Source organism: Bactrocera oleae, chromosome 3 (assembly GCF_042242935.1).
Source record: "Bactrocera oleae isolate idBacOlea1 chromosome 3, idBacOlea1, whole genome shotgun sequence".
NCBI classification, from domain to species: Eukaryota; Metazoa; Arthropoda; class Insecta; order Diptera; family Tephritidae; genus Bactrocera; species Bactrocera oleae.
In genome coordinates this window covers 17,216,408-17,239,365 of record NC_091537.1, presented here as the reverse complement: position 1 = coordinate 17,239,365, position 22,958 = coordinate 17,216,408, and the positions used below count along the sequence as shown (strand labels likewise).

The 22,958-nt window shown below is 35.0% G+C and overlaps 1 protein-coding gene and 1 long non-coding RNA gene across 4 annotated transcripts in view; one reads left to right on the top strand and one right to left on the bottom strand.

Annotated features, from left to right (window-relative positions):
* Positions 1 to 22,958, top strand: part of LOC118681609 (uncharacterized) — a 147,495-nt gene that overhangs the window by 45,072 nt on the left and 79,465 nt on the right. Inside the window, exon 3 of the long non-coding RNA XR_004977348.2 lies at positions 22,172 to 22,221. This is a non-coding gene — a long non-coding RNA (uncharacterized lncRNA). The remainder of the gene's footprint in view (positions 1 to 22,171; positions 22,222 to 22,958) is intronic.
* Positions 1 to 22,958, bottom strand: part of IA-2 (tyrosine phosphatase IA-2) — a 134,564-nt gene that overhangs the window by 51,978 nt on the left and 59,628 nt on the right. The window lies entirely within an intron of this gene.

The following is a 22,958-nucleotide window of genomic DNA, read 5'->3' as shown; positions in this document are numbered from 1 at the left end:
TACATATCCTTGGTTATCTAATTATGACGTGATACAATTTAGAAATTGTGGAAAGAGTTAAACAATTTGTATCGAGAAAAAATTGTGGTATGATAATATTTTAATATCATTTTATTCTTCAAGTAGATAGTACCATTGTTATTGTACATGCAAGTGATATGAGGTGTGCGACTTTGCTGAAATAAGCCCAATTGTAGGCAACGTATTTTACAAACGACAGTAAAATGGTTAACACAACCATACTAGTATAATAATATTTGGAGTTATTACACAATAATTTTTACTAAATTTTCATATTTCATTTTTAAAATAACGGGTGTTTTTTTAGACTTGTGGTTTTCAATGTGGCAATACTTTTTTCAGTGTGGTATGCCATTGCATAATGAATGACTTACTCCGCAACAACGTTTGTAAATCATGTAAATTTATTACCAACAATTAGACCTGTGTCCATCCTCATTATGGAAAATTTTGCGGAAAGATCTTGGTTTGGGAGCTTACAAAATACAACTCGTGCAAAAATTGTATTCAAACAACTATCATCGGTGAATGGGCCTAACACAAGATATCCCTTAATCCCGCTTTTCACAAGACAATTTTTTTCAGTGATGAAGATGGATTAAGAATTTTTTCATACGTGAAAGAGAGGATGTTGATGTAGTTGACTTTCCCCGGTTCCGACTATTACAATAAGACATCCAACAAAACAATTAATTTATTGAAGCAAACTTTTGGTGAGCATATTATCTCGCATCGTGGGCCTGGGGCGTGGCCTCCAAGAACTCTTTTTTGCGGGATTGGGCGCAATATTGCTGACATACGGCCACAATTGCTGTGGTCGTAAATTGGGCCTTTCGGCTGAAATGAATCGATTAATTAACTAATTGTTTACGGAAAAATTTACACTCAATTTGTAAAGACGGTCGTAACAGATTTCATGGGGTTTCGTAGACTTAATGATATTTCTTTCTTGTTTAATGAAGAACCACTCGATATCAGGAGTTACTTTCTAAATAGCTTGAAGACTCATATTACATTTTTCTACACATAAAGATTCAGAATTTGAAATTCGGGACTTGCATAACTTTATGAAACACTATCCCTATGTTTAATTATAGATACATCTGAATCATGCACCTATCAACATCGTATGTTCACATATTACGAAATTGCACGTTTTTACTAAAACGCTGATATCTGAAATTTTTCGCAATTGAGGTTATACTTGTAACATACATATCTGATCTTGGAGAGTACTCTTACTTATTTTCTTTTAATCACTTGCGCTTATTTAAACTTCGTAAAATGACGAGCTTCTAAATAATTTTAGTCACGTCAGCAATCTTAGAGCAAACGAAGCAAAATGAATAATCTAATTGAATTCGCAGAGACGTCAGCTCTGACATGCAACAACTTTTCATTTATTTACCGACAATTTATTTAGTTAACATTTGTTTTAATCAAAACTGATTGATTGCCATGTCACTGCATTCTGATTGACAAAGTTTCACAGGGTGGGTGAAAGAGGAAACTTACACAAAGAAATTGTAGAGACTTGCATGAAAACATAAGCACACATTAAATTATATATTTTCATATATATTTGTGCACCTCACCACATCTTTAAGAATAGTTGTTGCTTGTCTAGGAATATAAGCTAGTTGGGTTCATTTCAAATACAAATTTCAGTCGAATAAATTTCAATAAAGTGAATATGTTTATAAATTTTGTTGGTTAGTGTGATCTAAATGAGCTGTAAGTACATATACACATATGTACAAATACTGCAACTTCTTCACTACTTGGGCACAATTTAGTTGCGCATGACATTCAAATACTTTTTAGACTTTCTCGGAAATACATTAATGTAAATCTTTTTTTGCTGGTATATAATATATAATATATACAGTTGGAACTAAATATTGATATATTAATGTAATATTCTGTTTTGAAAATGAATGTGTCAAGTAAATTGGAGAGATTTTGTGCTTTCACTCGCCTAAAAGTAGACTTTTGTTATACTTTAATTTTCACCTTAATCAGATCGTTAGATATCACGATCACTTTAAAAGCCTACATATAATCTTTTGCTATTCCAAACAATTGTTTTTCAGTTAATAAAGTTAATTTGGGAGACCAAGATCTGTCTTTTAGTCTTTGCGCTCTTAAGTGTGAAAACGGTGACTACAATAAAAACATTGCAAACATTATGAAGTAGGCACGTTTACTTCTATGCAGACATTATTGAAGTGTTTCAATATTTCACAAATTCATAATCTCTATGAACGGTGAAAGAAGTTTCTGTGAGTTCTGTTTACCTACTCGAAATCATGAAGACCTAAAAAAGCTACATCTTCTCTTTTGAGCACAAACTAGATTCAGCCGATATATATTATAAAAAATATATGGAATAGTCATGGGTAATACGTAGTGTTCTGCACAGGAACTTCCGATTGCTTTGTTCATAATGGTAGTTAGTAGACATATTCGGCTAATGGCTTCAACCGAAATGGCAGATAATCTACAGTCATCAAATTATACATAATCTGACTGATCTATTTTCCAATAGGTATATGTTTATATTTTTAACGGACGTAGCACCGAGTAGCGGAAAGCTTAGTTGGTATGTAAGTTGTAAGCTTGAAGTTCAATAACTTACATAAACATAAGTCTTACCCTATTTGAGTTGGATATAAAAAGTCTTGCACGATTCTCTCCAGATTCCAACGTGTTAACATTTTTTGTTAACACAATCATGTAACGAAATACATATGTCAGCATAAACGTCAGCGCTTATACTCGTGCAGCGAGTAGCCTTCAAATTCAATTACTAAAATGGAATTGAAATCGAAACTTGTATTGTGTTCATTCATCCACAAATTGTACAATTCGAGGAATTTCTTCTATTTTCTTTTTATTCTGTTTGCTTTTGATACGATTTTATATTTTACATTGCTTGGAATTTCTTATACCGTCATGCCTGTATATCTGCTCGTCTGTACATACGCCAACTAGTCCCTTATTTTTGCGATATCACTCTGAAATTTTTCACACGTCCTTTTTTTGGTAAAAAGCTGCACATTTGTCGGAATCAACGATATCGGATCACTATAGCATATAGCTGCCATACAAACTGTCCGATCAAAAGCAAGTCATTGTATTGAAAACTTTTTTATTTGACGTGATATCTTTACGAAATTTGGCACGGATTAATATCTAAAGCAACGCTTCACTTTCTGTATATATCATGTAGATCGGAGCAATATTGCTTATAGCTGCTATACAAACTTCCCGGTCGAAATTAAGTTCTTGCATGGAAAACTTTTTTATCTGTCAAGGGTATTATAGCTTCGGTGTATCCAAATTTAACGTTATATCTTATTTTATATATATATTTTTATTTCCTTTTAATTTTTTCTTCTTACTTTTGTTGCATACCTGTATTTAAGAGCGCACACATTCATACATATACATGTGCGTGTTCGCTTGTGCAAGCGCTTAAGTTCCTGCTTCTGTATCTACTCCAAAGTTTTCTCAGCTATTACACTCATATAGAATTCCTTGAGGCTAGAGCACTCAAGAAACTTTCTCATCCTGCTTTGCTGCGAAATTCCGCACAAATTGTTCAAGTGGAAAATCTTTGGCATTCACTTTAGTGCTCAAGCTTTGTAGTGGAGTAGCAAGCGTTTTGGTAAGCCAAACATGTGCTAACATTGAACAAATATCTATTTTTTCATATACATATATACACATGTATATCGTATATATATATATATACATATATGTGTGCATGTAGTCGTGCACGTTTGTAGACATGCAACCGTTGTGTAAACACTCAGACAGGTGAAGAGGCGAGAAAGTCAAGCGCTGTTGCAACTTCACGTTGTGCAACTCAAAGCTACTCAAAGGCAAAATTGTTGAGAAAATGGTACATATGGTACAAAGTTGACATGCTGCTGTATTGGTGTGTAGGCATATATGTGTTTATATGTATATATAACTGCATATATGTATGGATGTATGTGTGTACGTGCGAGTTTGCATGACCGCTTGCGCGTCCTGAAAATCCACTGTGCCGCTGTACAAATTTACTCAAGCAGGCCAGCTGGCGCAGCTGTGGCACGTCCAGGTGCCAAAGTGCCAACTACCCAGGCTGCTAGTTGTGCACACAAGCGCGCCAGTGCCGCCTTTGCGCTGTCCGCACTCGGACGCTTCGCTGCACTTAACTGCACAAAATGGGCACAAATGTTTGCGATTACATTTGGGAGTATCAAAAGCGAAGCAGAAAAAAAACACAAAAACGAAATAATAAAAACAACAACACGACAAACTCAAAATTCCATCAAGTGTTGCACTGTGGCAGGCAAGCAAATAAAAAACGCGCATACTCAGCACTACAGCTAGGCAAGCATTTGTGGCACAAAGGCGGCTCAGCAACTCAGGTGCGCAAAAAAATGTTCAACAATTTCTTTTATTTATTTTTCGTTTTCATCATTTGCACCTGAAATGCGCCAAAGGTGCCCTAAATTGTGCAACAGGAGAACTGAGTGTGCTTAATCGCACGCTTTTTGTTATTTTTGTATTTCCTGCTTTTTGTAAGAAAATATTTGCGCGCTCCTACACTCCTCTATGCTCTCCACTTGCAAGTCTGGTGGGTGGGTGTTTCGCCCGCCGATAACGGCCGATGTTTGTCATGTCGCTTATCCGTTTACAAGCTGCTCAAACTGAACACACACATACATATACATATACACAAACATATATTATATACCGTTTCGTCCGATAATCGCTGCAATTTTCGTTAATGCATTTCTAAGCATTGGATTATAATTGATTGCATTCGATGTGTAGCATACACTTGGGCGCACACAGGCTTCCATGCAATAGATGCTTGTGTATTTGCGCGCTTCGCAACTCAAGCATTGCACAATAAGTTATGAGCTTTCAATTGCTTGCAGCTTTAGCCTTATCGTTAGTTGGTTGGCTTTTTGCACGTCAAGTGAAATTACATAAATATTTATGGCGTTTGCGCGAAGACATTAAAATCAATCAGTCTTAAGTTCACTTAATGCACTTAATCCATTTTGCCGTTGCAATAATTATTTGCAGGGATAATTGAATTTGTTTATTGTACAAACGACGTTAGTGCTTATGCTCCTATATCAAATATGCCAACGTATCGGGACGCAGTTGTGAGGGATAATGTAGTGAGTGCTTGATACTTCACTGCAGAAGAGGTGGTCATAATGAAAGGCGCTTCAGTTAAGGTGTTCAAAACTTGTGTAATGAGAAAATACGAACTTTTTTCATACAAATGGACTTTCTGGTTATAATTTTATATTACAGTTGAATATTTTTCGTAGAAGAATATATTCACTATATATTTGTATATTATAGACGTAAATGTACAATTATATTTTATCAATATTTGCGGAATATCTTTGACATATCAAAAAATATCAGATAATCGAAGTATATAGTTTTATCGAAAAATATCGGTTGAACGAAAAATACGAATTTATCGGAAAATATCGATTTGTGGAAAACATCGGCGGATCGAAAATATCGTTTTGTCGAAAGAATAGTCGCATAGTTAAAAAAGAAATCCTTCAAAAATTAGTTTTTATTGTTCTAATGCAACTATGTGCTATTTTTTATTATCCCACGAGAAAACATCTGAACTTATCGAAAATATTACTTCATATAATCTATATATTAACTAAATTTGACAACTATAGATTTCAGTAATTTTAAATTAAGATATGACACATAATTATCGGAATCGATAATTTTTCCATTTCAATATCGGGTCAAAATTTCGCAAATAATTTTAAAGCTTTCCTTTTATTCAGAAAATAAGTAGGGTATAAACAAGTTTTTGTTGTAGTTATAGCACCAGAAAACAGCCTTGAACTAATTTTAAAGAATTTTGGCGAGTTGTCAGCCCTTTGTCGGATATGAGTCCGGGTCCGTTCCAGTTACGTAGACCCGACTGTGGGAACGGATAAACCAGAAGTGTTCGTGGACGCTCGTCCAAACAATTTTATAATATTTAAATTCTATTGGGTGTATGCATTAATTCGTGCGGTTTTCTAAGAGAGGGCTCTACTAGTATTATTTCGCGTCGTATTCATCTGTGGCTATATTCATTTCAAAGGTACTGCCATTTCGCGTCGTTTTCAGTAGATATAAATTGTTTGAGCGTGAACAACAATATGTTTCATTCATTTGAAAATGTCGACATTTGTACCAGATAAAGTGTTTTTGCGGGGAGTTCTTCTTCATTATTTTAACATGAAGAAAAGTGCTGCCGAAAGCCATCGTATTTTATTGGACGTTTATGGTGACCATGCTTTAGCCGAACGAACGTGCCAAAAGTGGTTTGCACGGTTTAAAAGTGGCAATTTCGACTTAGGCGACGGAGAACGGCCCGGACAGCCAAACAAACTTCAAGACGAAGAATTGGAGACATTGCTCGACGCAGATGCATGCCAGACGCAAGAAGAACTTGCAAAAGTATTAGGAGTTGATCAAGCAACCGTTTCCAGACGATTAAAATCATTAGGATTCATCCAGAAGCTTGGAAATTGGGTGCCTTATGAATTAAAGCCAAGAGACGTCGAACGTCGATTCTGCATGTCGGAAATGTTGCTTCAACGCCACCAAAAGAAGTCGTTTTTGCATCGGATTGTCACTGGCGATGAAAAATGGATTCATTATGATAAACCAAAGCGCAAGAAATCGTATGTGAAGCCCGGCCAACCATCAACATCCACGGCAAAGCCGAATATTCATGCTGCTAAGGTTATGCTATGTATTTGGTGGGACCACAAGGGTGTGCTCTATTATGAGCTATTGAAATCGGGTCAGACGATCAATGGGGACCTCTACCGAAAACAATTGATTCGTTTGAAAAAGGCCATCGCGGAAAAACGACCAGACACGAATCAATAATTTTTCATCATGACAACGCTCGGCCACATATTGCAAGGCCAGTTAAAAACTATTTGGAAAACTGTGGGTGGGAAGTTCTACCTCACCCGCCTTATAGCCCAGACATAGCACCTTCCGATTACCACTTGTTCAGATCAATGCAGAATGCCCTCACCGGAGTACGCTTCTCTTCAGAACAGGGTATTAGAAATTGGATTGATTCTTTCTTGACCTCCAAGCCGGAGAAGTTCTTTTGGGATGGGATCCACAAACTGCCAGAAAGATGGGCAAACATCATAGCTTCGGATCTTTTACTTTTTACTTTGAACATTACATGTATAACAATTTTTTCACAATAAAGTCTTAATTTTCGTAAAAAAACCGCACGAATTAATGCATACACCCTATAATTATTTGAATCAAGTACATTATTAATTATCAATGATTTATCGATAAATTTTGTGAGTAATTGCTCATAAATTTAGCTATGCGTTTAACAATTAGCAAAGAATTTTTCCTAAAATTTAAGGAAATTTGTATATTCATCTAATTGCATTAACTATGTTTCTAGCCCAATTTTTCATTTGACTTGATTTAAACTTTTCATACAATATATTAGTCTAATTTTGTATATAATTATGTAAATAAATAATAAAGAAAAGAAATAAAACTTTTATCTAAATAGTTGTTCAAATGAAACAATTCTGAGAAAGAAATTTATATGGTTTATACCCAATTTGTATTATGCAATACAACTGGCAGCTGATTGCCTTTATTGGTATATTCTGTAACACAATCATCACTTGTTATAGTGTAAAAGTTTGATTACGTTAACTAAACATCAGTTGCCTGACATAATAACCAATGACATATATTTTATTACACACAATATACATTCACCAGAACTTGAAATCCTTTTATTAAGTTTGATAGATTTCAATGAAGCCTACTCAAACGGCACACCTAGCGTGAAATTTACAAAAAACAATATTTTTCACATTTTATAAGGTTATATCTTTTAAAATAGCATACTAAAATTTTATATCGTTATCTCAAATAATTTTTGAGTTACAGCCTTCTAAAATGTAATCGCTCAGTGAGATCAGCTTAATGCGTTTTTATCCGACGTTTTCTTAAAACAACTTTTTTACGAATTTGCTTGAATAATTTCTCCAAGAAAAATGATCCAATCACCATCAAATGTTTTCTGCGAATTATGTATATGGTATATACAGTGCCCCACAATGTTCTGCCCGATTTTAGTTCTGATCAAAAATCAAATTTTGGCAGGCCAAAAACATTTAATTCTTTGGCTAAAATACAACTTTTTTAGAACGCCGCCTTTTTTCTCTTTTTGATTTTTTTTTGTTGACTATACGCCATTGTACGGACAATATCTTCTAGTTAAGAATTTTTTTTGGGTTTCATCCATGAAGTAAGTCAGAATCGGCACAGAAGTAAACAACTTTTTTTTAGCGGCGTCAGAGCTTGCGTGTAGCTCGAAAAATATTTAATGTTTTTCTTCAAGGATTTTGTTGTGTATTTTTGAAATACGTATATTTGTTGTATTGATATATTATTTTTTTTATTCTCAAAAATCGCCGTTTTTATGCTGTTACACTAGGAGTTCCCTTTAAGAGAAACTACTCTCAAGTGATCAATTTACTAAAATTTTAAATCCAATAAATCTCCGAAGCCATTGCACTTAAGGTTTTCTTTATTAAATGGCGAAAAAAGAGAGCCATTTGCCAAATTCCTTTTCCCACTCATAAACCTTAAAATTTATAAGCCTGTTGAACTTTCTCATATTTTATTGACTAATTGATTTATTAAATAAAATAATTTAACTAGAATTTTAACAGCAAGATTCTTTTATTTGAATATATAAATTCATACAAATTGAGATTTCAAGAAAAACCACGTGTCTTGTGTGATTTATGTGGTTAATTAGCGATGGAAACACATGTGTAACTTACTTGCACAAATCAGAAGCCAGCAATTGTTACAGAAAATCAATTTGCTAAACCAAATTGCATGCGCATACACACAGCCAAAACCGACCAAAATGGCATATGCTGTGCCAACGGGTTATTAACGCATTTAACATAACCGCAGGTACGCAAAACAACCACGCAACAACCACACGCAGGCACACAAGCAACTACCACTAACGCCAAATTATAGTATAAATTATTAATGAGCGTCAAAATTTAACCGCAAGTCAAACTAGTTATTCGCCTATACACACATACACATACATATTATATGCTCAGCCATATTGATATGAAAATGCCAGTTGTGCATGGCGTGCATGGAGTAACATGTGAAACCGCAACGGCGCTCACCTGCTGTATTACGAACACACATACATACATACATATATAGATGTAAATAGCTGCCACGCTACCATGACACTCGCGCAATGTCGAAATGTTGCAGAAATTAATTTCCGCTTTTTCGGCTTTCACCCACCAAGGAATATTCAAAGAATTTGTAAGCGTAAGCGCTGAAATTAATAACGCATAATTTTCGCCAAAAATTCACTTCACTCTTTTGCACTATACATTTTTCGTAACGAAACATAGCCAGCAGCATAACTTAAGCAGCTAGCTGCATGCCACACACTTGTGTTTTTCCTGCTCCACTGCCTCACTGCTGATTATGCCTGTTGAGCATGAGTAGCGTTAATGTGTGCATTTTTATGAGAAATTCTCACGAAATATTTTTGATGGCAAAGTATTTGCTTAACTCTACGCTGTGGCATCAACTTCGTCATATCATATTTTTAGAGGCAGCTACCGAGTCGGTAGTGAAGTGCGTGAAGTGATTATAATTGTGGTGAAGGAAAAGTTGACAAGACAATATTTTGGGCGGATTGGTGAGTGTTGTTGGGAAATATGAGATTGCTATATTTGTTAGTATTGTTGCTTTAAGTATAGATTTTATGCCGCAAGTACTTTTTGCTGTTATTTGTGTAGTTTAAATATTGTTGTTGCGCTTTGTATGCAAGCAGAAGAAGTTACCTGATACTCTCGCAAAGTATCAACGCAGCTGAAACTTGGATACTTTGGTTATCGCAAAGTAAGTTGTTACTTTCTTTACTCTTTCTCTATCTCTCTCACTCTCTCATTTGAAATTGAATATAAACAAAAATTATTAAATATTATATAAGTCAAATAAAATCTCGTTAAGTAGAGAACTCGTTAAAAACTTTTCTGGAATAAATGTGGAGTACAGAAAAAGTTGGGGAAGAGGGTGCAACAGTACATATTTTCAATTTGAACGAGTATTTTGTAGCAGCAATTCGATTCGTGAAATGTAAAATTTCTGACTTTTGGTTTTAGTGTGGATATTGGTTAGTAACTTGCAAAGGAATTACTTTCGATTGTGCGACTTTCTTTTTAGTCCAATCAACAAAAATATGGCAAAGTTGAATTAGCCAAATGCTGAATTTTGTTCACTACTTTTTGATTTGAGCCGTTATGTCGCAGCAGCATTTTTCGTCATGAAATAAAATATCTTTTTGGTAAGAAGTTTGGATAGTAACTTGAAAGCAGATAATTTAGACCGCGAGTGTTTTTTTTTTCAGTAAAGAATTGAAACAAACTTAACTTAGGACATCTTAAGAGAAGAATGGAAACAAACGGTAAAGGCTAACAAAAGCCAAGTTTTTTTATCGCAGGGGACCAGTCAGAGATAGCGAATGTGTTGGATTCTGCTGCCTCCCCGCTTGAGTCAACTCTCGGTACTGAAACTTTTTATATAACAATGTTAGCAAGGTTAAAGGTTTGTTGAGTAAAATAAAACTAGCGTGGGTTCTAACGAACTTTGGTAGATACTGCTCTGGAATGCATTTTTCTAAGCATATTCATATTTTTTGATTATTTTAAGGAAGATCCTTGTGAACGTAGGCATATATTATCGGATAGTCCAAAATTACCATAACTAGATAAAGGCTTTTTCAATCAGCTCTTTGCCAGGAAGAGTAATACCTTTCAGGTCTTAGCTGGGAATCCACCGATTCATGCAATATTGAATATGGTTTTAACCTGATGTGTATCAGGTCATTTGGTGTAATCCTAGCATTGGTTTTATCACTTGCTCGTCTCCCCTTTCTTTTTATACGGCTTTTCTGGGACTTCTTATGGTAATGATTAAGTTTTCGTTAGGCTTAAACTCTTATAGCCCTTAAAAGCCTCATTTTTTCCTTCATAAGAACTAAGATATTGACAGAATATTGTACAAAAGGCCAAAGAAAAGCTTGCCCTTGGGTGCGACAATCAATTTTCTTTGACAACAGAAGAATCAAATAACTGTAAGCCACACGCTAAGCTGGTGCCATTACCTCTCTAGAAGCAAAACTATTTTCTATAAAATATATTAAGCCTAACATCGGGTTCACAATGTACAGCCTATCGAGTTTTATTCCGCTATTTCGATCACTATTATCTTGCCAACTGTTAAATATTTGATGCTAAGCTCATTATAGGTAGTGTCACAACCCCTCAGAGCGCATGATCAAACTAGTTAAGAGTATGCTGACAAAATTAAATTAATTAATGTTTTTATTATCAAATTCAAAGCACATCTTTAGTCTTCTGTAATAGTATTATTTACGTTATAAGAATATATATAGTGTTACTATTCATATATCCCTCCGATTCAGCTCTTCATGGCAGACTCTTCAAGCTTTCAAAGGAAATTTTAACAGAGTACCAGTGTTTTGTTGCTCTAACAATATGGTGTGCTATTTAAATGAAATCTCTCTCAATATGCATTCATTTCTGTAAAAAAAAGTCTCCACAAACACCTTTAAAAATATTTTAATAATATGGCGTATGAAATCTACCGTTGTCATTGTAGAATTTGCCGCAATTGTGTCAGCGCTACAATATGAACAAACACACAATGCTTGGAAATTACAAAAGAAAATAAATTGCATTTAGTAATTGCAAGTGCATACGTATGTATTTCTCACATTGGCTTCTCACATTGCTTTCACACAATTTTTATTTTTGTTATTATTACAATATTTTTTTTTTGTGTGCGAACATTGCATTATTTTTGTGTTTATTATGGTTTCTGCAGTATTGCGGTTGCCTTTTAATTAAATTCTCAGTTTATCTATTAGCAGCAAAGCAAAGCATCCGTCACGTGTTGGCTTCTATTGTTGCAGCATTTCATTTCATATATTTAATTGAATAAATGTTTTGCGTATGGCATTTCGACAAAGCGTAGAAATGTCATACGAGTTAAATACAAAAAGCTCCACATGGGCTAAAACACAATTCTTCTTCAATTAGAAAGAGTCATTAGAGTACATAGATTTTGAGCAATAAACATACACTGCTGGCTTGTTTGGCTCCACAATACTTTTTTCTGACTCAACATGAAAATTTTCGCTGTGATTTTGAAGCTCTGTCTGCTTTATCCAAGATTCAAAACGAAAAAGCGAAAATTTGTTAGATTGGTTGTAAGCGTTAAGTTAAGTTACTTGAGTCTAGAGGTTCTAGAGGACCAAGGTGGCTCAGTATTAGAGATCCAGGATTCAACTTCTTTAGCTTTCCATTACCTTCTACTCCTATACCTGATGCCGCCAGAATCCTTAAGAGTTCACTAGATTTTCCTAGACTTATTTGGTTTTTGCTGACCAATCAGATCTCAGATCCCTTCTATTGTGACTCAGAAAATGTAAAAAAAATACCCCACTAGACGAACCAAACCTTGTTTTTTATTTTATCTACCTGTTATTTCGTAATATCAGATGCAAAAAAGTAGGTTTTAATCGTATAGTGGAAATCTTTTTTAGATTTTCTGAGAGAACTTCTCTTAAAAATATATATTTTTTTACACACAACGAACATACATAAGTGCCACCAAATTAAAAAAAAATAAATGTTTGAAAATGTTTAAATATTTACACCAAATTTCGTGCAAGCAAAATTTGTTTGTTGGTTATGAAAAATCCAAAAACTTGGATATTTGAAATTGTCACATAAATTTTAGGTTATGTGAAAAAGGTGTGAATACAAAAGTAGATATTTTCATTACAAAGTTGTAGGTCTTTCATCACTTACAACTTTGCCTTATAATCGGAAAATCGAAAGAAAACGTTTTCAACCCTTAAAAATTCAACCACCTTCCTTCCCCAACTCTTGCAAAGCTCACATCGCCCGTATATTATTTTTATACTCTCGCAACCTGTTGCTACAGAGTATAATAGTTTTGTTCACCTAACGGTTGTTTGTATCACCTAAAACTAATCGAGTTAGATATAGGGTTATATATATATAAATGATCAGGATGAAGAGACGAGTTGAAATCCGGGTGACTATCTGTCTGTCCGTCCGTCTGTCCGTCCGTGCAAGCTGTGACTTGAGTAAAAATTGAGATATCTTTATGAAACTTAGTAGACATGTTGGTACCGTGAGACGGTTGGTATTGCAGATGAGCATAATCGGAACACTGCCACGCCCACAAAACACCATGATTCAAAAACAAATAAATTGCCATAACTAAGTTCCGCAATAAGATACAAGACTGTTATTTGGTACACAGGATCACATTAGGGAAAATTTTTTTAGAACTTCAACCTACAGTGTGAAAATAGTTGAAATCGGGTGGCAACTCCGCCCACTCCCCATATAACGGTACTGTTAAAAACTACTAAAAGCGCGATAAATCAAGTACTAAACACGCCAGAGACATTAAATATTACCTCTGGGATGGTATAAGATAATTTTAAAGGAACCATGTTCAAAATTAGATAGTGGGCGTGGCACCGCCCACTTTTAGCTGAAAACCCATATCTTGGGATCTGCTTAACCGATTTACATCAAATTCGGTGCATAACGTTCTTTCCATATTTCTATGTTATAGTGCGAAAATGGGCGAAATCGGACTACAACCACGCCTATTTCCCATATAACACCATTTTCAATTCCATCTGATTCTTTCACTTTCCACTATGCATATCAAGCAACAATGATTATATCGGGATAAAACTTTGCGTGAATAATACGTTTAAAGTATGCCACCTTGTGACCAAAAATTGTCTAAATCGAACCAAAACTGTTCAAGCCCCTAAGTACTAAATATGTGGACCCCAGTGCCTATAGTTGACCTTCTACCGAAAATATCAGCCAATCCACAAAGAAATCTCAAACGAGTATACCATTTGACTTTGCGAGAGTATAAAATGTTTGGTTACATCCGAACTTAGCCCTTCCTTACTTGTTACTTTCAGTTTTGTTATTATAACTTTCTTTTCCAATGGGTTTCAACCTACTATGATCATTTACACTTTTTATCATTTTCTAAAGCATCTGCACTGGTTTAAAACAGATGATTTCAAACAAACGTTATTTTATCTCATGAAACTATTTTGTGTTTAATCAAATAAATTCATCTAAATTGGCAATTAAATAATCCTGCAAGGAAACGTTTTGAAGTGCAAGCCAGTATCTACGCTTCTACCACCCCGCTAACGGAGCACCCACTTAATTACTGTTAAGTTCGCATTAGAGTTGTTTTTGCATGCGAGCGTTTGCACGGAAATCGGCACTTAGCAAGAACACATATGGATATCCAAAGCTTGTTGTTGTTATTGTTACACCAATGCACGCGTGCGCGCAAAATTGAAACATACATAACCAGACTTAAAAAAGCAGAGTACTTGTATACTTGTATTTCGTATAAACATACATACTCGTATGTATGCCAGTTCATATACGAGTATGCTACTTTGTATGTGTGTGTTAAAGTGTGCGTGAGTGTGGAATCATTTTGAGGTACATTTATGGGATTCGCATTTAGCACGCTTCCTGCTCTTCAAATCTACATATGTACAAAGTAAGCTTATTGGTATTCATATCTATACTCGTATATGGTATATATAGAGATCAGCAAGTATACATATGTATGTGTCTGTGAATGTCGGTCAAACACGTGTAATTGCCTGGCTGTTTGTACCACTTGGCAAACGGTGGATTCACATTGAATAACGTGGCGTTATTATGGATTTGTGTAATCTTTCTTATGTGCCCTGCTGGGAGCTCGTTGCATTACAACTGAAATGGAAATTCATACCCAAAGGGCTCATTTTTAGTCGCTTTAATTTTTCAATATACAAGTTAATGTATTAAATATACCCATTATGTACTCGGAGAAATTAATTTTTTTTGTTTGATTTCTCGGTTTACAAATTTAACACAAAAGTTTAGGACCTTTTTTTGGAATTCTAAATCTCCGATTTCATACGTTTTACCGAACCAGCAAAGAATGTGGTCTTAAGCCACATTGGTTCAGCGGGGTTCGTGTTCCGACGACACGCCAAAAGTTACATATAATGAGCTGAAGAAGCCGTCTCATCTGTACACAGTCTATCTAGCACTTAGAATCACTCAGTTATTGAGTAAATGCTGAATATAAATATTTCTCATCCTCTCACGGTGATTTTGGCTCACTTGCTCACTCTTTTAACCGTAAAGTCTTTTTGATAAACTTGTAGCTCTTTGAGTAGAAACTGCTGCTTTAGGTTTGAAGAGAAAAAAGTATGATAAGAAAAACAGAAAGCCAGAGCTCTGATAAGTTCAGTAAGCATTTGTAGGGTTGGAGATGTGATTTTTCAGCTATATTTTCCTGCTGGGTACATGGCAGCAGTTTTAACATATATCCTTTGCCTTTGTGCCACTGCGTCATGGTTGTCATGGAAATGCAACTCAACGTGTGTGTGCGCGTGTGCGAGCGTGTTATGCGCGCAAAGCTGCCAAAACCAATGCAGCCTTCAGCGAAGCAAACAAGAGCGGGCTTCCGAATTAAGCAACAGTTGCCATGGCAGCGACGGGTTGGCAATGAAACGCTGCTAGTTTAGTGTGAAATGCGCCAAACGTGCGCACAAATGTGCAAGTGACGTGCAAGCGGGTGCGTGTGTGCGTTAGCATAATATCCGTTATGTCTACTAGTGAGCTGCATTACAGTTATGCAGTTGAATGTTTTTGTTATTTTTTATTTGGTTTTTTTTTTTTTTTTTGTTTTTAATTCGCACTCGAGTGGGCAGAATAAGTTCCGGAGAAGAGCAAAAATGAAACAGCAGTGAAAAAGAAAGCCGACAAAACCGGTTGGCAATAGAAAAAAACTTTGAATCATAAGAAGCTGTAATACCCTTCACAGGTGTATTTTTTATAGCATAAAAAGGCATAAATAATTCTTCATTTCGATGTTTATCTTTTTTATACTCTTAAAAGATCTTCATCTTGATTTTAATCGGTCCGTTTGTATGGCAGCTATACGCTATAGTGGTGCGATCTGAACAATTTGTTCGAAGATTGTAACGTTGCTTTAAATAATGTCGAATTTTGTGTAGCTATATTAAGAGATAAAAAAGTTTTCCATAGAAGAACTTGATTTTCATCGATCAATTTGCATGACATATGCTATAGTCGCCCGATATCGGCGTTTCTAACATATGAGAGATTTCTCAAAAACTAGGAACTAGTTTGCGTATATAAGAACTGACTGACAAACAGACGAACATGGCTAATTCGGTCTAGCTCGTCATGCTGAACATTTACATTTCATAAGTATGTACATATGTATATACTTAGAGGATCTATGAAGTTTTAGGGTATAAAATATATTATGCATGTGTGCATGTGCAGCATGTTGGCGCTATCAACTGTCAGCACAGCCGGGCAGCAGCTGTGTTGTTGCAGTTAAATTGCGTCGACAGTAAACCTGGGATTTATTGATTCAACACGTGTGCTATGGAAGCGCCTGAGTGTATGCTTACAAAAAAAACGCCTAGAAATAACTGTCATATTTTGAAACCTATATGCATACATGTTTTAGTGTTTATGTTAGGTTTGCAAAAAATGTGTGAAATTTAAAAAAAATTACACGCTTGTTGCAAACAGCGCATTGTTTCCTGTCACAATTAAGTATGTCACACCAATACACAGGTGTATTCATATATTATATTATATATGTATGTGTGTCCGTGTCCTTATATAGATATATACATATATTGTCTGTTTACCCATCAACAGGATATCCGTTTGTTAGTTGGAACACTGTTGCATACTTGGTGCCCCATTTAGCGGCGCATATCTGTTGCAACTATTGCACATGTATGTATTTGTTGCTGTCACATTGTCACTGTGCCCAGCGGAAGGCAACAGTTTTGTGTCGGTGTAAATTGCAAAACGCCTCGGGTGAATGGCTCATGCCGCGCTAAAATATATTTGTAACTACATGTTTGTATATACATATACATACATATATTAATATCCATATGCATATGTGAGTATGCATATGTGAGTATGCAAGTGTGTCTGCGAAGGAGGAAATGAATCTGAAATTGATACAAATGTTATCTACTGCCAACTCACACACACGTTTAAACACATACATACGTATATATATAGTTATATGTATATGTTTCTGTATATTGCCACTTGCCCGCAGGGTGTTCAATAAACCTTGTATTGCTTCTTTTTGTATAAGCACATGCATGTTGCATCATATAAATACAAACATATATGCAACTACCTCAAATCTGTGTTGAAAACTCATATGTTAATTTTTTTTTGCTGAAATATGGTCGTCAATTTGGACATATTTTCATAGCTTATGGTCATATTCAAAATTTGATATCCAATTGAAATTGCCATCGTAAATGTGAAAATTCGCAATAAGATTTTCAGAATATCAAATAATTCCATTATTTTTCTGTTTCTATAATATTTTGATATCACTCAATAGTAGTCATGGTTTTTTGCTTAGCATATGTTTTTATGATACTCTCTTGCTCTCTCAAAAGCGTATGAGTGAATAGTGTTGCGTAATGTATTTTGGATCTTAGAACAGTGTTTACAACTACATTGATTAATAGTAAGAAGAATCTTAGAGCGCAGTTGTTTTACAAGAATAGATGAAAATCGCTGCAAGAGCCAGGGGTTATCCCAAAAATCGAGTTTGAGAAGTGTTTCGAAGATTGGTAAAAGCGCTGGCAGAAGTGCGTAATATCGAATGGAGACTCTTTCAAATAAGTAATATTTTCAAAAAATCAAAATTTTCCATTATCTTTTGAACACACCTCGTAAGTGCATCTCAATTTTCATGGTAATGTGGAAGTTTTACCAAAAATTTACGCAACTCATGAACAATTTTCAAATTTACTCGGAAAGTTTCTCATTTGCACTTGTGGGTGCACAATTGGCACAAATGCAGTGACACGTATAGAAAAAGCAATATGCAAATAAAAGCCAGAAAATCATGAGTTCACAAAGAGATTCACAAATACATAATTATATATTTATATATATATGTATATGTGTTTAGAAATAAGTTTCAATGTATAAAAATTAAAAAAAGAACACTATTTTGGCGCACACACATACACAGTCGCCAACATATTGAGGATATAGTCTTCATGTGCGTGTTTCTATATATATATGCGTGCGTGTGTGTGACTTAATGATAGCCACACCAGCAAGTGCAACATGCAACGGCAAATGGCAATGACAGCAAATGTACTTTTAACAAGTTTATAAACGCTCTCCAATTGTGGGCCACCAGACTGAATTCAACTGTACTTATGCACACACATGCACACATACATATATAAATGGACATATATTAATAAAATACACATGTATACATATATACATGCTGTTACATATACTAACACATATGCAAGTTCGTTAGTACATTTAAAGTTTGCCTGAAACTAGGCTGCAGACAGTTATGCATATATTTATTTGTATTTATAAAGTATGCGTATGTATGTATATATAGCACATTTACATATGGCCTGGCATATGCATTTTTAAATATGCTTGCTTTAAACATACTCGTTACACACGTGCCTGACAGCTCAAACGTTTCTTCGCCCAAGCTTGCGTGTGTGTGAGTCTCTTTGAAAGTTCAACTGCATTGCTTGTGTGTACTATCTGTTCTGTATATTTGTAGTGTGTTTGCATTTGTATAATTGATGCATTGCAGTAGTTGAAAATTTCACTTCCTTGCAGTTGTATTTAATTTGTACAGCTTTACAACCATGTGTGGCACAAAGGCCATGCGGGCAGCCATGATTAATGAAAAAATTTCGGTTTTACCAAAAAGCAAAAAGTGAAGTTGCTGCATTTCAATGATGAAAACCAAAGTGTGTTTGTAATTATTAAAACAGTAGTTTGAACTTTTCGTTTCATATATAAACATATATATTTACACATGCACATATTATGTATATTTTTATGAACTTTAGAAGTACTTGGCAATTTAATTAAAACGTGTTTGCTCGGAAATAAATACAGGCACTCTGAAAATTCTCAATTAATATTAAAAGTTCATATATAATAATATCGAAGTGTTTGAAACATATTATTTATAGTTTCCAAAAAACGAACGCATTTTCCTAACATTTGTAATTGTAAATATTAAGAATAGCTGCTTTCGATTTGCCAAGCGTTACAACCCAGCGTATCGAACAAACTAATAGACAGCACTTGTGGTGCAACCCTGCGCTAACATATCTTCTGACTCATGCGCAATAGTGCTATCATTCTTCCTTAGTGGAGAAATTCCCTGTTAAAGCAATACAGTCAATAACACTAAAGAGAAAATACGCCATATTTTGCAGTTTTTCTCAATCAAGGCGTAAGTGCGCAAGCCATGTAGATGAAAATGCGGATGGTGTTTATGGTCTTAATACTGTGATAGCCAATCTATTTTTATTTCATTGATTCCCTTCCGATAATTTTGATGTCAAGAATAGACCAAGTTCTATAACGCCAGTCGAAGCTTAACATTGCCTAAAAACCCATTTGGAACAATTTAAATTAAGCTGGCTAAAATAGAAGCTCGTTGTATGGCAATGACACCCGAGTTAACGCAAAACAAGCTCATGGATCGAATTGCATCCGCGAATCGCTGCTATGATTACTGGTCATGAAAAGTGGATCACTTTCGACAATGTCAAGCAAAAACAGTCGAATCGCTGTGAACCGGTGAAAACGGTGAACAAGCCAGGATTGACGGTCAGAAAGGTTATGCTATGTTTTTGGGGGTATTGGCAGGTTATCAACTACTATGAGTTGCTCTTCTAAATCGGAGCTGTACTGTCAATAGTTGAACCATTTAAAAGATGCTTCCTTCACCCAGAATCGGCTAGCGTTGACCAATAGGAGTGGAATTGTGTTCCATCAAGCCACACACATCGATAGTGACACAGTTTTGTGTACCTACTTTATAGTCCGGACCTGGCAAAGAGTTTACTACCTGTTTCCCTCTATGGCGAATGATACAGGGTATATTAAGTTTGCCATGAAGTTTGAAATATCCTGAAGGAAACGTCGAAGAGCCTATAAAAATATATATAAATGATTAGCTAGACACACGTCTGCACTTTGATTTACCCATGTCCATATGCATGTCCGTTTGCCTGTTTGTATATACGTCTAGTATCTCATTTTTAGATTTTTGAGATATCGATCTGAAATTTTGCACTCGTCCTTTTCTGTCCAAGAAGCTGCTCATTTGTCGGAACGGCCGACATTGCACAACTATATCATATCTGCCATACAAACTGAACGATCGGATTCAAGTGCTTGTGTGGAAAACCTTTTCATTTGACGAGATATCGTCATGAAATTTAGCACGGGTTATTGGCAATAGTGCACTTTCCGAAGAAAATTCTCAGCTTGAGTCCCTATAGCATATAGCTGCCATTCAAACTAACCGATCAAAGTTCTTGTAAGTTCTTTTGCATTTGTGAAACGTATTATAGCTCCGGTTCAACCGAAGTTAACGTTGTTTCTTGTTTTTAATTAATTTTGCTGTCATTTAAAAAAATCTCCTTAAAAGTATGCATAGTTAATTTGCTCTCACTCATATAAATTCCAAAACACACTTTCATCAAATAATCTATGCACCTACAATCATTTCTCAACGCTCATATAATTTTAATTTACGCCATGGGAAATTTTTCGGAAGCTCATTAAATTGTTATGCCACATTTGACCTGATTCCATCCACACAGATACTTACATAATGCTACATAGGTCTGCACGAGTTACTGCTCACCGCCACGGCAGTCTTCGGTTGAATCGTAAATCAAATAGTCTGCTATGTTGGGCTTCACCACACCACACCGCACCGCCGCACCTCATTTGATTTACCTATTCTGTTTGTTACCACCATTCATTTATACCGTTATGGCCACAGTATGTGCACTCCCTGTCTGTTATTCACCATCCATTGCATATACATCACGTACATATTATGTTTTCATATTATCTTCTCCCCTCTCTAACATTCACCGACCTATTCTAATTTTGTATTTCTACCCTAACCTAACTTTCAACGCTCCCTACAGACTTTTCACTACCCACTTGCTGTGGCTCCTACGTGCATTCGGCGCATGAACTTAGTTGAAATGGCATTATAATGTAGTTAAATTGAATGCAGGACCCAGTCCGGTTGTTATTTGATCAATTGTAATTGTAATTCCATTTCTATGAGCTCGCGTACATGTGGAGGAGCACCGTCGTTTGCCATGTGGGTTATAGGAAATATTTATGTACCACTATACAACAGAGATATTTACGTACGCTCTGTTAACTGTAAATAGGTATGTGTGTCAGTCACTCGCTGTGTAAACATAATTATGTAAGTAACTGTAAACTGGTTTCCAATTACATTTAAAACTAAAAACATCACTCTTTGTATTACTTGCTGATTAAATTGTATTCATTTTAAATTTACAAAGAATTATTAGCTTTTATGTAACTGTTTGATATGGTAGAAAGAGGGTCTTAATAAAGCAGTAGCTATTTGTAATTTAATTTAACTATAATTAATTATTTTATTACAAGGCGGAAGTAGATGCGTTCCTAAGGAGATTGTGTGAAAAATTTCACTTTTCTAGAATCATTGCGCAAAAGTATGCTATTTAAATTTTTTCTTTGCCTACATTTCGGCGCGGTGATGTTACGTAATAGTGTAAATTGGTTACTATACTCAACTGACACAAATTTATAACTACTTACATCTAACAATAGCTATCTCAAATTCCAAAACTCTTGTATAAATAATAAATAGCTTTAGATTTTTGGCACGATCTTGAAGCTTATAGAAAATCTTGAAAACATATTTCAAAAACTTAAGGATTAAAATATCTTCAGAAAATCAATTTTTATTTGGTATGGGTATAATTAATTTATTTTAATTTATGTTTCAGGCTCAATAATGGTTCAAATAGTAAAAAAGCTGTTATAAATCAATATTCTGGTAAGTTCGTTAAATATTACATGCGAGTATATCGAATATAGACAAAAAGTATACATTATAATATAACTAAACTTGTACTAGAATTAATAAGGACGTAACTTGGGATTCTTTCTGCTCTGTTGTGCGCTCTCGCAACCTATCAGGTAGTACGGTGGCGAGAAAATAGCCAGCAAAGTCAGAGCGAACTACTACCACAATGATTAAGGGCGGCTCATCGTCCGTTCTTGTGTAATCAAAACCTTTTTATGCACAACCTTATTCTCTCCATGGGTATTGTGGGTGTTTCTTGGAGATAATAATCATTTTTTGTTTTTTGTCGGACTGATTATCGTGAATTTACATTCTCAATATGAAACTTAACATATGTATGTAACTTAACTCAAATTAACAAAGCGTAAATTAATATAACGTAAGGTAACATAACATGACATGTTAAGTTACGTTAAGTTAACTGAAAATAACGTAACTTGACATGACTTAACGTCACTTTACTTAACATAACATAAGTTAACTTAACGCAAATTAATTTAATTTAACGCAGCTTAACATAACGTAACTTAACATGATTCAGTCTCACTTTACGTAACATAACATAACTTAACTTAACGTAATTTAACAAAACGTAGCTTTACTTAACGTAATTTAACATAACGTAACTTATCTTAACGCAAATTAACATGACGTAACGTCACTTTACGTAATGTTTTTCATTTTTTTAAATTCTTCACTTAACCCCA